At 32.7% G+C, this 14,765-nt stretch overlaps 1 protein-coding gene across 1 annotated transcript in view; it reads right to left on the bottom strand.

Moving 5' to 3' along the window:
• The window catches only part of LOC108911526 (trypsin-3), a 34,443-nt gene that overhangs the window by 13,714 nt on the left and 5,964 nt on the right, over nt 1-14,765 (bottom strand). The window lies entirely within an intron of this gene.

Genomic DNA, 14,765 nt, shown 5'->3' with positions numbered 1-14,765 from the left:
ATGTCTATCTCCTCTTGTTTTCGAGATACAGAGCGACAAAATAAAATTTTTGAAATAGAATTTTTACGAAAATTTCCAGACGGTACGAAATATTTTTATGAAATTTGGTATTCCGGAGTTTTTAAGGAAGCCAAATATTTACGCTGGTCTAATTATTTTTTGAGATTAAGTTTTTTACCGTTCGGGCTGCAATTTTTAATATACAATTTTATTTTCTAAAAATAATGTACTCTTGTTAGAACTTCCTAATGTGGACGGGAAAAGAGGCTTTTAATTGAACTTTTACAATATTACGCTGAAGAAAATAAGTGACTTTTCTCAAAGTAGGCTTACTTATGTCAAAACTTATTGATGGAAGCCTCATAAACAAGGCATAGGTACATTCTCAGTAATATTTTAAACTCTAATTAACTTTATATCAAAATTAGTGACTGTAGTTAGTAATGACTAATTACAGTCACTAACAATCACAAATATTTTGATATAAGGTTGATTAGAGTTTAAAATATTACTAAGAATGTATGCGTTGTTTATGAGACATATATCAATAAGTTTTGACATAAGCCTACTTTGAGAAATGTCACTTATTTTATACTCCGTAATATTGTAAGAGTTCAATTAAAAGCCTTTTTTCTCGANTTAAGCATTCTTATCCCGTAGAAATTAAGATGTTATTAGATTTATGACTACTCTGTTCGTTACTTTTTTACTTTACATTTAAGTTTTGTCACATACATATAACTCAAACGACCGCTGTATAATAAAATCACTAAAAAATATATTTTAATAATCACCAAAGAATATTATCAGTTGAATCAGTGCACTTTTTAAATTAGTATTCTCTACAGTGGCTCTATACAAGAAGGGCCACTGTAGTATTCTCATCATAATTCTGCCATCTTTATTTCAATATCCAAAGCTTCATTACGTCAGAGAAAGTAAAATTGCAATCTGCAAATCAAATACATACAGAAGGTAGGACAAAATCACGCCAAAAACAAGTTACCTATATAGACTTTTAATTCTCGTTGAGTGGTGAGACATCTTGAGAAAATATTTCAATCAATGTAATTATATTGTTAAAATTCGGAAGCTTTTGCAATAGTCCGCTTAAAAGCGCGTCAATCTACAGATTCCATTAAATGAAATAATTTCCAAATAAATAGTTTCATTCTCCACTACATTTTGTAATTATATTTAAAATATGATTTTGAAATTTAATAACAAATTTCATAAGGAATTAAAATATATACAGGGTGTTTCAGAAAGACCTCCCGTTGTCTTACGAACTAAATGTCTATCTCCTCTTGTTTTCGAGATACAGAGCGACAAAATAAAAATTTTTAAATAGAATTTTTACCAAAATTTCCAAACGGTACGAAATATTTTTATGAAATTTGGTATTCCGGAGTTTTTAAGGACGCCAAATACTTACGCTGGTCTAATTATTTTTTGAGATTAGGTTTTTTACCATTCGGGCTCCAATTTCTAATGTACAATTTTATTTTCTAAAAATAATGTACTCTTGTTAGAACCTAATGTGGACAGTTTTTGGGAAAAGAGGCTTTTAATTGAACTCTTACAATATCACGGTGAAGAAAGTAAGTGACTTTTCTCAAAGTAGGCTTACTTATGTCAAAACTTATTGATGGATGTCTCATAAACAACGCGTACATTCTCAGTAATATTTTAAACTCTAATTAACTTTATATCCAAATTAGTGACTGTAGTTAGTAATGACTAATTAGTCACTAACAATCCCTAAAATTTTGATATAAGGTTGATTAGAGTTTAAAATATTATTAAGAATGTATGCGTTGTTTATGAGACATCCATCAATTAGTTTTGACATAAGCCTACTTTGAGAAATGTCACTTATTTTATACTACGTAAGAGTTCAATTAAAAGCCCTTTTTTCTCGAAAACCGTCCACATTAGGAAATTCTAAGAAGAGTACATTATTTTTAGAAAATAAAATTGTATATTAGAAATTGGAGCCCGAATGGTAAAAAACCTAACGTCAAATAAATTAGAACCTAAAACATAATAGGAATATAGCGTAACTAGCGCCCTCTATGAAATATTCAAAGAATAATAAGACCAGCGTATTTGGCGTCCTTAAACACCTCGGAATACCAAATTTAATAAAAATATTTCGCACCGTTTGGAAATTTTCGTAAAAATTCTATTTAAAAATTTTTATTTTGTCGCTCTGTATCTCGAAAACAAGAGGAGATAGACATATAGTTCATAAGACAAAAAAATTCTTATTTTTTGTCGTACTATCACCCCCTGAATTTACAGGAGGTCTTTCTAAAACACCCTGTATATTGTAATAAAATGCACATAATACCTATTTTATAAATAGCTGTAAATATTTTTGCATAAGAACTTTTCGTAGATTATTCAAAAGATTTTTTTTTGAAAATACAACATGCGTGATCTCAACGAAGAATTAAAAAAATGCTTACCCTCTAGTTTTGTGATCGAAGAAATTTTTTATTCGTTACTTTTGTATAAGGATACAGTGATTCTGTTATTTTTAAAAATTAATAATATTTAATCTTTTTGGTTTTGCCATGCTTAAAATAACTGGAAATCAAAGGAAATGATATAAAAATATCCTTAATTTCTTGTTTCCCTCTCGAAGCTACGAATAAAATAAATCATTGATCATTTTCTACCATTTTAGAAAGAAACGTACCTACTTTCCTAAATAAAAAATTACTCTGTATTTTTTTAACTATGATCTTCATGAAAATTCTAAGAACTTTTCAAGGGTACACAATAATATTGTTAATAAATATTCAATACCAAATTTAAATAATATAAAAACAAGTTTGTTATCTTCAATGGTTTGTAGCATAATATTTTTTTTCTTTTTTTAGATTAGACGCCTCACTTTAAATAAATTTGTTATAATTCCTACGGACGCCACAAATAAAAATACGATAACCGCCATATACAGTTTGTTTATTACACAAAAAATAATTAGGATTTGTCCAGTTTTAAATCAACTGATCTGCTTTCACTCTAACCATTGTGTTGAGAATTGGAAGGAGTCTGCGATCACAGAAATAAAATAATAAGAAACGTTAGAAACTTAAAAACAATTGATAATTGATAATTGATCGGATAATTTTAAGATTAGCGTGCAATTATTAAATGATTAGTTATCACCCACAATAAAAATGTGCTATCGCAAATTGCTCAGTTATTTGCTCCTCTCGAATTTATTCGATCAGTGGCAGTCATAGCAAAACTCATTATGCATAAAATATAGATTCATAAGTTGGGTTGGAACGATAATCTTCCTCCAGAATTACTAAACGTATGGAATAAATTTATCTCTAATACACCTCATTTGTCAAATATAGAAATTCCTCGACATGTATTTGCGATTAATTATTAGAAATACACATACATGGTAATGCAGATGCTTCTTTGGAGGCTTTCGGTGCGTGTGTGTATTTACGTGCATTATACAGGCTGTTAAAAAAAGAGTGTAAAATATTTCAGGAGGTAATAGTATGAACCAAAATAAGCAGAAAAGTCTCAATAAACATGGGTCCGCAAAGTAACGGTTGCGGAGATATGGAATGTTTTATGTTTTTTAGCCCCTTTTTTTATTTTGCAAAAACGTTGTGTATTTTCTTATAATAGTTGGTTGATGTTTAGTGAAATAAACAGTACGTATTTGACAGTTGTTCTCAGTGCACAAGTTTTCTTTCGCTATGGCTGGTTACTCTAACGCAGAATTAACAGACATGCATTTCATGTATGGTCGTGCTAATGGGAACGCCACCGAAGCGCGACGTCTTTATGTTGACGCTTATCCAAATCGCCAGATTCCTTCACAACGCATGTTTGGAAGAATTCACCAAAGATTGCGTGATACCGGTTCCTTGAGCAAACAGTGCCATTTATCCGGAAGACCAAGGTCGGTATCCACTCCTAGAGCAGAAGAAGAAATTCTAGCACTGGTAGAGCAGAATCCAGGTACGAGTGTGCGGAGAATATCAGCCGAGGTAGGAATTAGTGGTCCTCTTGTTTGGAGAATCCTTCACGAGCAACTGCTTTATCCATACCATGTGCAACGAGTACAGGCCTTAAATCCAATAAATGATCATCAAGCACGTTTGGTTTTTTGCCGCTGGTTTCTACGTCATGATGCTGAAGACCCTCGTTTTCTTGCAAACATTCTTTTTACTGATGAGGCCGGGTTCACAAGAAATGGAGTGTTTAATTTTCACAATACGCATATTTGGGCCGACGAAAATCCTCATGCTCTAATAGAATCTGGACATCAGGCACGTTTTTCATTAAACATTTGGATGGGTATTGTAGGTGACAGGTTTCTAGGTCCTGTTGTTTTACCAAACCGATTAACAGGCGCTGCTTACCTCAACTTTCTGCAGAACACACTGTATGAGTTTTTGGAAGACATTCCTTTGAATCAGAGGCAACAAATGTGGTTCCAGCATGATGGTGCTCCAGCTCATTTTTCCATGGCCGTTAGAGAGCATTTACACCAAACTTTTCCACATAGATGGGTAGGAAGGGCCGGACCTGTTTTATGGCCTCCAAGATCGCCTGATCTGAACCCTCTAGATTTCTTTGTTTGGGGATATTTGAAGACATTAGTGTATGGTACTCCTGTAAATAGCCTGGAAGAGCTGCAGCTACGGATTAATCAAAAGTGTCAAGAAATCCAAACCAAGGAGGGTGTTTTCGAAAGAGTTCGAATATCGTTGAGACGAAGATGTCGTGCCTGCTTGGAAATGGACGGAGGGCACTTTGAACATCTTCTGTAACTTTGTTTTTTGTTTGTTAAAAGCTTCCTTTGTCGGTTTATTCCTAATAAAATAAAATGTTTGAAAAACGAATAGTGGTCCATATCTCCGCAACCGTTACTTTGCGGACCCATGTTTATTAAGACTTTTCTGCTTATTTTGGTTCACACTATTATCTCCTGAAATATTTTACACTCTTTTTCTAACACCCTGTATACTGATAAAACTGTTTATTGCAACTTAATACGTTCCAAGTGTCGAGTTATCCCTGTAAAACCCGTGTTGTCTAACATTAGGTTGAGTTATTGGCCAATCAATGGTTTAAGACAAACAAAACACATTATAATAAACTGTATGGCTTGTCTTGTTACAGATTAAAAGCGCTGCCAGCAAACCAAATTATGGGTAAATTACCTAAAGACAAAGTTTCAATAGTTAGACCATTTCTTAACGTTGGAATAGATTTTGGCGGACCTTTGTTGATAAAATCATCTAATCTTAGACGTGTTTCGTTGACAAAATGTTATAACTATAGCAATTTTCGTGAGTAAGTCTTACAAAATATTCTTTCTTATTATAATTAAAAAGATTTATCAAACGTAGAGGTAATCCATCTGTCATTAACTGTGACAATGCGATTAAACTTCGTTGGTGCATGTAGTCATTGAAAGGAATTGCACACATCTTTTAAATCTCAACAAATAATTGATAAAATAGAAACCTTTCTATCTGGTAATGAAAGGAAATGGAAATTTATATCGCCTAGAAGTGGAGGTATATGAGAAGCAGCTATTTTCAAGACTAATTTGTGCGCTCTCTACGGATCCTTCCGATTTAAGATGCTTAACCTTAATTAATTTTTTAATAGGTGACAGTTTGATGTAATACCCGGAAAAGGATATGGCAAATATTCCAAACGACCGCTTAACATTTTGGCAACGTTGTGTATTTTACAACAAACATTTTGGAAAAATTGGCCTGCTATTTTATCTAAATAGACTTCAAAATAGACCAAAATGGTATCGATCTAGTAAAAATCTAAAGGTTAATGATATTGTTCTTATCAAAGAAGACAATAATGTACCTGTACTTAATTGACCTATAGCCAGAATTATTGAAGTTTTCCCCGGTTCAGACAAAAAGGTTAGAGTCGTAAAACTTAAAACACGTGATGGTATAATTATGCGTCCTCTTTCATAATTATGTCCTCTTCGCCAAGAAGAACATATTTTATTTATATTTATTGTTGTTTTTTTCTTAAGTTTTCGCTTCAATGCGTGGGAGGATGTTAAGAATTGGAACAAGTGCGCGAGCAAGGAATAAAACAATAATAAACGTTAGAAACGTAAAAGACAATTGAGAGATTTGTTTTTCTGTCTTGTCATTATTATTACTATGATTAAGAAAGTCACTCACTGTAAAACCCTTATTTTAAACGAAGATAGAAAAATTCATTCCCCTTACAATTCACTAAAACATAAACTATACAGGGTGTCCCATGGTGACGAGACATTAGATATATTTGATTTTAATTTTAGTTAGGTGAATTTTACTTTTATATTTTTAACGTTTATGTGCCACCAAATGTTAGCTCTGATGATTACGATATATTATTTGACGCATTTGAATCTTTATATTCTATTTACGGTTCCAGCTTATCGATATTTGGTGGTTTTAATATTCCCGATTATAATGATGTTAGCTCAAGTGCACTATTCAGTCGGAATGTTAGTTCCTTAGTGAATTTTATGAACTACTTTAATATGAAACAATACAACCATGTTCTGAATTGTAATAATAGAATATTGGATTTAGTTATATGTACTGAGCCTTGTACTGTGTTTCGCGCTGATGATGTTTTCCTGACTGAAGACCATCACCATCCTGCAATTATTGTTGAATTATTCGTACCTGATAATACAAATAATAAATTTCCGCTATGTGCAAGTAATTCTCGCAGTAATTCTATTGATCTTAATTATAAGAATGCTAATTTTCCAGCTCTTTACGAAGAATTATTGTCAACTGATTGGTCTTGTATTTCTTCTGTCCCTAATATAAATGATGCTGTAGAGATGTTTTATGATATCCTTAAGGAAATTTTGTCCAGACATGTCCCACCAAGAAAAAACGTTGTTTTTAACAGGCAATTCCCTAAGTGGTTCACTAAGGAAGTAATCGCGGAATGGAAGCTAAAAAATAAAGCTTATAAAAAATATAAATCTACTAACCTTCTGGAAGATTATGACGAGTTTAAAAGAATAAGATCATCCCTCAAAATTAACAAAAAAAATGCTTACAACAATTTCATTGGTGACGCTGAAAACGCAATCAAATCCAATCCTAATACTTTCTGGAGTTTTCTGAATTCAAAAAAGGATACCAGTTCTATACCTTCATCTATGATAAATAATGACCACTTTATAAATGATCCTCAATTAATCGTTGACACATTTGCAGCATTCTTCTGTGACGCATTCGTTTTCTCTGAAGAATTTAATAACACTGTGGAAAGTAACAATTGTCATGTATTACATTTGATGAAAATCTCTGAGTCCGATATTATAAAGGCAATTAAAAGACTAAAAAACAATATGTGTATGGGCCCTGACCTAATTCCAGCATTTTTGATTAGAGATTGCGCTGTAATCTTCTGCAAACCTTTGCTTATCCTATTCAATCGTATACTTGCATCTGGTGAATTTCCTGATGACTGGAAAGTATCGCGTATAACGCCTGTCCATAAGAAAGGAGCAAAAAACGAATTCTCAAATTATAGGCCCATTGCTATCTTAAGCAATTTCTGTAAGGTGTTTGAGACTATTTTGCACAATTTTATATCATCCCATACTTCAAATATAATTATCCCTGAACAGCACGGGTTCATACAAGGACGGTCAACAATTTCAAACTTACTGTGTAAGACACAATATATTTCTGCAGCTCTTGATGTCGGAAGTCAGGTCGACGTCATTTATACGGATTTTTCTAAAGCGTTCGATAGACTCGATCACTCCAAACTGTTAAATAAACTTAGCAACGTAGGTCTATGTAATGGTTTAATAAAATTATTTCATTCATACCTCCGTAACCGATCCCAATATGTGCAATATCGTGGGTTCAAATCAGATGCGTTTCTTCAAACATCAGGTGTACCTCAAGGGTCCATACTTGGACCTCTTCTGTTTGATATTTTTATTAATGATATTGCGGAAGATCTAAACATTCATTATTTATTATACGCTGATGATGTAAAAATATTTGGTCAGATCAACTCTGTTTTGGACTGTGAGAATCTTCAGAGAAATCTTGCTTCACTTAATGATTGGTGTAATAAAAACACGTTGCCTCTTAATATTAACAAATGTAATGTTATGTCTTTTCATAGGAAAAAAGTGCCTATCACATTCGATTATGTATTGCAAGGCAGTGTTCTCAAGAGGCCTGATTGCATTAAAGACCTTGGTATTATTTTTGACGCGCAGCTGAGTTTCTTGCGGCACATCCACGGTTCCTTAGCCGATGCGTATAGGAGTCTCGGATTTGTTTTGAGAAACTCTCGAGACTTCAGAAACCAGTCCACTCTGCGATTATTGTATATAACTTTTGTAAGATCCAAATTAGAATATGGTTCAGTTATATGGAACCCAATTTATATTACATATACCTTCTTATTAGAACGGGTACAACGAAGATTTTTTAAATCTGCCGCATTTCTGTTGGATGGGGTTTATCCTGCTCGAGGTACTCCACAACAATTATTCTGTGCTCGGTTTAACCTACAGAGTCTTACTAGCAGACGTACCATGCACAGCTTAATATTTTTATATAAAATTATTCACTTCAAAATTAAGTGTGAGTCCATTAATGAGCAGTTGTCGTATAGAGTTCCCAGAGTGAATTCTAGGAACAATACGCTATTTATGTTACCCTTTGCCCGTACCAATTTATTATTAAAGTCGCCTTTATATCAAATGTTGAGCAATTGTAATAATATGGAGGGTTTTGATATTACTTTTTGTAATGTAAGAGATGTAAAGGCATACTTTAATTAGGTCTATTGTGTATATTCTTATTTCTTTAATTTTAATATGTATATTTTTTCATTGTTTTTGACTGTTCTGTTGATTGTTTTTATTGACTTTGACTATTATATATACATATATTACTTTTGATCTTAAGATTTTGTATTGTTTCTGTGTATTGGTCTTTTTTATTCTTTTGTAACTTTTATATTAATTTTTAGGATATATTTTTAGTGCTTCTTTCCATTAATGTATTTTTTTTGTACTAAAACTTATCCTTTAAGTGGGTTTCACCCGTTGGATATTTTAAGAGTAAATAAATAAATAAATAAATAAATAAATAAATAAATAAATAAATTAATAAATAAATTTTGAAAATTGGGGCAAGTGTTTTCGGGCATGCCCTTCTCAACTAAAATAATGGCGTCCATCTAACGCTTCCGGTTATACCGGAAGTTGACGTCGTCATATTCGTTATTTTAAATACAACACCCTGTACATTATTGCAATTTTGGATTTTACGGCAATTTTTAGGTGAATATTCATAAAGTTAACCGTTTTTGATATTTTTAATAAAAAATTAAGAAAGCACTGCCTAATTTAAAAAGATGTTTATTTTACAATAATAAAATTAGAGCGATAACATTTATGGGGGCCAAAACAAAAACTCTAAGCTTTCCTGCCATAATTTCAAAATGACTTAATTTCATACAGTGTGGTAGAAATTTAATGCCGAATTTAGTCAATATTATATTATATGGAATATTTTTGCGCAACCTGATATAATGGTTCCCTTTTCTGGTTTTTAAGGTGTTACTGTTTTTCGTGCAGTCAACGGATATCGCATAATATCTTGCGAGGAAGGCTGTGAAATTTTTAGTGGAACTTCAAAGCAAGCACCTAATCTGTCACCAGTTTATTGTTGTCAATTTAACACATACGGTGAATGTTTATTTGAGTATTATTTATTGTTAAAGAATGGAAAACGTTAACATTTATACAAATGTTGACTTTCTAAATTTATTATTTCTTCATGGAGATTGTCACAAGATAATAAATAGGATTTGCAGCGTTTTAATGAGAGATATCCTCATTTACCGCCAATGAGCAGACAAGTTTTACGAAGAATTTTAAGAAATCAATTATTAGAACATGATCGAATTTCTGCACTTAGAATTTTGCCAAAGCCGATAACTTTAGATGAAGGGAATATCGTCAATGTTTCGTCATATTTTCATGCTTACCCTGAATCATCAGTTCGTGCTGCTGAACAGGATTTAGGCATTTCAAAAACCTATATCCAAAAGATTTTGAAAACTAATGGTCAGCATCCATTTAATTTCAATTTTGTACCTGCACTTCATCAAGGGAATGCTGGAAGATGAACCCAATTCTGTGAAATGATTTTAACGCGAACACAAGAAGATCCAGAGTTTTTACGCAAAATCATTTGGACAGAGAAGGGCATGCTCGAAAAAACTATTACCCAAATTTTCAAAATTAAAGTCCAAGTAGTCTCTGAAATATGTGTAATATCTCGTCATCATGGGACACCCTATATTTAATTCTTCTTTGGAAACTATTAAAACAATTTTTATTCTCGCAGTTGAAATCTTCTATTTGTTTTTTATTCCATTTTTGTTTGTAAAAATATGCTGTTTTTTCTTCATTGATTTATTGTATACATATTTTAACATAATAGTTTATATTTTGTTAATTTAACAGGTTTAGGATAGTCACAACAAAGAAAATTAAAAAAGCATTAAGTTTCTTACATCATCATCGCTTCCAATGAATATTTTTGATTGTGTAGCTAGTACTGACGTGCCTTTTGCAGCAATCTTTATCTCTATCCTTTCTATTCAATTACTTGAGCATATTCCATTAAATAATACCCAACTACATCGTTACCGTCGGTAATCTCTTGTTTGCAAGACCTCGCAGGTGAATAGGGGCCTAAATTAAGTAAATTTAAAGGTAAACGATCTCGGCTCGCTCCACGGAAAGGAATTGCGTAGCAAACATCGAGCCCTGTTAATTGTTAGCGGTAGCGAATAGGTGTATGCATTCGCTATACACATGAGCAAATAATGTTACACCTCTTAAGGCCCGAATGACTTCACGTACGGCTAGTCCCCTACCTTCTTAAATTTATATCGTCTCATTAGTTCTAATGCCACAGAAGGGCATGTATAAAGGGTTCATTATGCTGTAATGATACTGACACCGAAATGAGAAATTCGCGCATCTTTCGAATCGAAACCCAGAAACCACCAAATAAGGATCGAAATTTTCAGTGATGTTCCGAATTCAACTACCATAGCTGCCACCCTGTTAGCAAAGTGCCTGTCGCGGTTCATCCAAAAAATTACCGATGTTTCGAATTTTCTGTTAAAACAGCACTAAAGCCACAAAAATCGAGCCACGACCACACGACGATGAGATAAACATAAATTCAGAAATCCAACCACAATCGAAGATGGGTCAAAATAACATTTGGACCAAAACCCAACAGTAACATCAAATTTCATTGTTTTATGTTCAATAGTCAGGGATATGCTTGGATAAACTCTGAATCTTATATAGGGTGTCCCAGAATTTGTGGGCAATCTCTTGGGGCGTTAAAATGACATGACAAGTTCCTATACCTACTACGGAGATACAGGCGCCTAAAGGATGCCCCTGAAAATCGATTTTTTTTAACTTTTAAAATACTTTGTGTAATTTAACTATTTTTTAAAACGATGGACAACAATTTAGAAAATGACCATAATATTCATAGTCCTGCCGTTAAATAAGCGAAATTCTCTTGAAAATAATATATTTGANGAATTGTTTGTAGTGGCCCGTCCTTGGCTTATATTTTTCCCGAGTGGCCCCTGTTCCCTATAAGTCTGTGCATCCCTGCCCTAGATCAACTTAGAAGCTGCTGGTATCAGCTAGAAGGCGCTACACCTCATTGTAGAAATAAAGTATCCCGCCAATTAAATGAAATTTTTGAAGACAGGCGGATTAGACGTCTAGGTCACTGGGATTGGCCACCAAGATCTCCAGATCTGTCACCACCAGATTTTTATATCTGGGCTGCAATAAAAGAGAAAGTGTACTCAACGCCAGTTTATTCAAAAGAAAACCTAGTTGCCCGTATAAGAGAAGCCCTTAAAACTTTACTTGCTGCCCAAATATCCGGAGCTGTTACAGATGGGGTAACAAGAAGGATACATAACTGTTTACAAGTAGTTGCCAAATTATTCGAGCAAATTAATTTTTTAAAGTTTAATTTTAATTCTGTTATGTTATTAAAATTATTTTTAATTTATCCCTACTGATTGGTAGTTAATGAGTACACTTCTGATTAGATACTGTGCAAGTTGTATTTATTATCTTGTGACACTCTCCATGAATAAATAATAAATGTGAACGAATGTGATTAATAAATGTTAACGTTTTCCATTCTTTAACAATAAATAATACTCAAATAAACATTCACTATGTGTTAAATTGACAACAATAAACCGGTGACAGATCAGGTGCTTGTTTTGAAGTTCCACTAAAAATTTCACACCCATCCTCGCAAGAAATTATGCTATATCCGTTGACTGCTCGAAAAACAGTAAATACCTTAAAAACCAGAGGAGATAGGTATAGGGAACCATTATACCATTCGACTGAGAACAAAATTGTTCATCAGGTTGCGCAAAAATATACCATTAGGGTGTTCCATTAAAAAAAAAGTTAAGATGGTTTAAAGTTGACTAAATTCGGCATTAAATTTCTACCACCCTGTATGAAATTAAGTCATTTTGAAATTATGGCAGGGAAGCTTAGAGTTTTAGTTATGTCCCCTACAAATTTTATCGCTCTAACTTTATTATTGTAAAATTAGGCAGAGCTTTTACAATTTTTTTTTTTTATTTAGAAATATCAAAAACGGCTAACTTTAAGAATAGGAAAGTTCACCTAAAAATTGAGGTAGAATCCATAATTGCAATAATATACAGGGTGTTCATTTAAAATAACTAAGATGACGTCAACTTATGGTATAAGCGGAAGCGTTAGGTGGACGCCATTATTTTAGTTGAGAAGGGCATGCCCGAAAACACTATTGCCCAAATGTTCAAAATTAAAATCGAAGTAGTCTCTGAAATATGCCTAATGTTTCGTCACCGTGCGACACCCTGTATGTATTCATAAACACATTGGTTCAGTAAACAGTATCACAAACATAAAACAAAAAACGCTTTAACTTTTCACTATTCTCCTTTCATTTATTTCACAAAATAATATAGCTGCTGCCATATTTCGAAACTAACTAAAACTAATTAATATCTTAACTCTATATGGATAACTTCTCGATGGATAAAACTGAAGTAGAAATTCTTATTCAGTTTTAATTCACTCTTACAGGAAACGTTGCCAACGTTTCACAGGATTTTATATACAGAGTGACCCATTTGAAAGCGGGCCACCCTCATAACATTTTTATTTATGGAGCGATTTTGACGAAATTTTTTTTTAATGTGGAGGGAGAAAAGGTGTATTTTGAGGCCAAGCGGCGTCCAATTTTTTTTTTAAACCAAGGCCTACTAGATCATATTCAGAGGCTGAAAAATTCAGAATCCATATTAGCGATTTTTTTAGAAAAAATCTGCATACGCCAGTGGATTCGGCGTCCCCTGAAATGGATCTGTACCAAATTTTATGAAAAAATATTCAAGAATAACGATTCTTTGGCTAAATTGCTGTCAAGTTATGCATTATGCATTAAGAAGCGTTTTATCTAGTAATCCATGCGATAACAAATCAATCACAGGAAATATTTAATAACAACATTTAATAGACATCCCTATATCAAAATATAATGAAACAAACAGATAAATAAACGAGAAATTAACATAAAATATACAAAAAATACAATAAAATAAAATTAACACCCATGAATTAACTTTAAATTCTGGATTTTTCAACTAAATCTCCATTTAATTGAACGAATATTTTTGTAAATGTTGCCTCGTCACTAAAAAAATTAAATAAATAATGTCGATCCCACAGTTATTCATAATAGTGGCAACATTTGTTTTATTTAAACATGCTTTAATAATACAGCTCCATAGTGATGAACAATATTTTTAATAGCAGGCTTTGCAATTACTTAAGTCGCAGATGACTGAACAAAAGACGAATATGTCAAATTTATTAGCTCAATAGGCTTTTTTTCGCGAGTGAAGTCGTATGTTGTAGTATGTGTAGTATGAGTGAATATTACGTTTTTGCGAGAATAGTCAGTCATTTAAACTACTATGTGACGTCACAAGTTTAGATCAAATGACTGAACTCTTCACCCTTCAGCTGAATATTCTGTTGGTATATTCAACTAGTATTGTCAGCTGGTAACTTAACCTTTTTCATTTTGACATTTTGTTTGAATGAGTATAAAAATCGTTCAGCAAAATGATGGATTCTGATATGGTTGTGGAAGTGGCCAGTTTAAATTTAAACTTTAGAGGCACAGATGTTTTAGTAAACATAGACGTTGAAACAGCAAATATTTTACTTGATGGTGAGATTAATTTTTTATATGGGACATATTTGCAATCCACTTTGCTTCAGGATTATCCTCTTTTTTTTTGTGACCTAGGCCAGAGATAATATTGGTGGAATCATTTGTAATTCAGGTCTTTTTCGTATGAATTACATAAAAAACCGACCTAACCTCTTTCTAGTTTAATTTTTTTATATAAAAAATTTAAAAACATATATGGGGAGCCTTGAAGCCATATGTCAAAGTCGTCGAAGTACATATGACAGGCTGCACCACTGAATAGTGAATATATACATTTTCGCGATCTGTTCAGGTTAGACAAGGTTAGAAATAAGATTAAAAGAGATAGAAACAGTAACTACAAGTCAGACGTATTCACCAATATTCACTCGCGAAAAAAAGCCT

This window comes from Anoplophora glabripennis, unplaced genomic scaffold (assembly GCF_000390285.2).
Source record: "Anoplophora glabripennis isolate ALB-LARVAE unplaced genomic scaffold, Agla_2.0 scaffold895, whole genome shotgun sequence".
NCBI classification, from domain to species: Eukaryota; Metazoa; Arthropoda; class Insecta; order Coleoptera; family Cerambycidae; genus Anoplophora; species Anoplophora glabripennis.
This window is presented reverse-complemented; position numbering and strand designations above follow the sequence as displayed.